Source organism: Schistocerca piceifrons, chromosome 5 (genome assembly GCF_021461385.2).
Source record: "Schistocerca piceifrons isolate TAMUIC-IGC-003096 chromosome 5, iqSchPice1.1, whole genome shotgun sequence".
Lineage (NCBI taxonomy): Eukaryota > Metazoa > Arthropoda > Insecta > Orthoptera > Acrididae > Schistocerca > Schistocerca piceifrons.
Genome location: NC_060142.1, coordinates 62,402,676 through 62,406,062, shown reverse-complemented (window position 1 = coordinate 62,406,062; position 3,387 = coordinate 62,402,676).

The following is a 3,387-nucleotide window of genomic DNA, read 5'->3' as shown; positions in this document are numbered from 1 at the left end:
ATATCCTTGTCTTATTTCACTATTGATTTCAAATTATAGGGATAGCTATCATAAGAATTTAACTGAGGATTATGGTTTTGATAATGTATTTTGTGAAAATATTCCATTCTTGTCGTCCATCCCAAACTTTTTCAGCACATTTATAAAAGTGTCTGTCTACATAGTCACATGCAGTCTTGAAATCAACAAGTTTCATAATCAACTCATCTTATCCTATTAGCATCTTGGCTTTGATCAAGGTCTTAATGGTGAAGATAGGGTCTTAGAATGACCATGCTGTTTTGGTACTTGGTAGTCTCCTAGTTGCTGATCTAAGTGACATTCCATTCTGTTCTATTATGCAGTGACTGAGAGAAGCGATATGCCTACACTTTTACTGACATGCTTTTATCCCCTTTAATCCTTTAATGGATAAATCGTTTCATATCTCTAGGCATTTGGTATCTTTTTTTGTGTGCCAGAGCTCTTCAAAGAATCTCTCTAACTGGTCTAATTTTCTGTCCCCCAGCATCTTTAAGAAGCTTCATGATAGTTGATTCCTTGCCATATTTTATTATTATTATTATTTTATTGTTGTTGTTGTTTTAAAGATCTTTTTAATTGGTATCCAATGTGAAGGCATTAAGTAAGAAAGTTTAATAAAGTGGTTCTTGAAAAACTGGATTGTTCTGCAGAGGTACACAGCTGAGAAGGCATTCAAAACATTTGGTCAGATGGTCATAATTCTCTTTATTCCTCAAAAGCAGTTTTGTGAAGTTTCTTCTTAAAACATGTGTTTGGCAGTGAATTGTCTCACATTTTTGACTTAATGTCATGAGAGAAGTCTGATTGTGAAAATGTGCTCTATCAGTAGTGTGTTTGACTAGTAATGAAAATGTCTTGGGGAGGGGACGGACAAGGAGAAGGTGAGCATGAGAAAAAGATTCAGAGCGTGCAGTATCAGAAGTTTGAACATGGTAGGGAAGATGGAAAGTCTGAAAAGTCATATGGGTTCAATCTAGACATATATATCACTGAAGTGAAAAGGAAAGAAGGTAAGGATTTCAGCTCAGAAGAATGTAGGGTAATATCAGCAACAGCAGAAAATGGTATAAAGGGAGTAGGATTCATTCTCAGCAGGAATGTTGGACAGAGTGTGAGTTACTGTGAACAATTCTGAAATAGTATTGTTCTCACCTGATTCAACAGCAAACAAACACTGACAACAATAGTTCAGAAGGAAGTATTTTTTTAATGTATAGTCTCACTTTTTCTTTATTTTGCCTGCTGGCTACCAGTTTTGGTTCACAGTACCATCCTCAAGCCATCCTATAATAAAAAAAAGTATCACAGTGCACAGTTAAAATAATAATCTGAGGAACATTTACGTGCTATTTTTCCTCCTACATTGGTAAATGTGTAGTATTAAGTGCAACCCTCAAATATATAGGTAGCCCCTTACCCCTTGCAGGCAAATGACACATTTCCTTCTCAAATAAGTGTGTCAAAAACTTAAAGTAAAAATCAATGCTAAGTTTTAAATGCATGCAAATTGCAGCCAGCAGCAATGAGAGTGCCCCTTACATACAGAGTTTTTTTTCTTAAAAATACTATAAAAGTATGTAAAGAAAAAAATTATGAGTTTACAAAATCACTTAATAAAACAAAGAATAAAACAGTCCCCACTGTAACAAATCATTAAAAGCAAAATTGCAAATTTTTGGTTGCTATGTTTACATTAACTATTTTTAATATGGTTTATAACACAAACATTGGTATGACCATGAATAATTTAACCAAGTAAGTGTCATCATAATAACAGCATTAGACACTGAAAACCCAAAATTATTTTTATTGAATAGATATCCACCATCCAGGGAGAAGAGCAGTGCAGAGCAACTGTCACATTTCAATTTTCCTGCACTGTTATTCTCCCTGGATGCTGGGTATCTTTTTAGCAAAAATAATTTTGGGTTTTCAATACCTGTAACACTTTTATTACGATGACACATGATTAAATGATTCATGGTCAAATTGATGTTTATAATGATCTCAACAATGTCAAAAATGATTAAGGTAAATATGGAATCAAAAATTTGCAATTTTGCTTTTAATGATTTATTAAAGTGGGTACTGTTTCATTCTTTGTCATATTACTTGATTTTGTAAATTCATACTTTTTTATTTGTTAGGTAATGTTTATAGTGTGACTATTTTTTAAGAAGGAAAACAAATTGTGTACATAGTGGATACTTGTGTGATTGCTGGCCACAATTTGTATCCATTTGAAGTGTAATGCTGATTTTTACTTTTAGTTTTTGACGCACTTATTTGGGAAGCAAACGTGATGATTCCCCATTATGGGAGGAAAATACTATGTAAATGTTTCTCACATTGTTATTTTAACTATGGCTGTAATATTGTTTGAGCATAGGATGCCCTTAGGATGGTATTATATACCAAAAGTGGTAGCCAGTAGACAAAATAAAGAAAAATAGACAAAACAAATATTTTTTTCTGAGTATATTGGACACTGGTCCAACTAGCAGTAAGTCAGAAATGTGTAACTATAATTCAGGTATACATGTCAAAGTTTCAAGCAGAAGATGAAGATATAGAGAAAGTATATGATGATGATATTGAATGCGTAATTTGGTATATAAGGGAGATAGTCATGGAGGATTTGAATGCACTTGTAGAATTGAAGAAATAGTTATGGGAGAATATGGGCTTGTTAGTAGGAATTAGAGGGGAAGAAGATTGAGTTCTACAATAAATTTTATTTAGTTATAGTGAATACTCTGAGAATCACAAGAAAAGTTACACTTGGAAAAGACCCAGAGACCTGGGAAGATTCCAGCTGGATTACAACATGATAAAATGGATTCTGAAATCAGATATTGAATTGTAAGGGTTACCTAGGAGCAGATATAGACCCATGTCACAATTTAGTAATGATGAAGTGTAGACCGAAGTTCAAGAGAATCGTCCAGAAGAAAAAGTGTGGAAGGAAGTGGGATACTGAAGTAATGAGTATTTATGAGATACTAAGGATGTGAATACTGCAATAAAGAATACCATAGTTGGCTCTTCAGTTGAAGATGGGTGGACAACTCTAAAAACGGAAATTAGAGACATTGGGCAGACAAATGCAAGTAGAAGGAAGGTAACTGCGAAGAAACCTTGGGTAACAGGAGAAATGCTCAAACTGATCAATGACAGAAGAGAGTACTGAAATGTTCAGGGAAAGACATGAATTCAGAAACATTAATCACCGAAGAATGAATGAAATAGGAAGTCTGCAAAAGCCAAGGTTAAATGGCTGCAGGAAAAATGTGAAGAAATAAAAAGAAACAAATGAGCCTAGCAAGGACTAATTCAGCATATAAAAAAGTCGAAACAGCATTT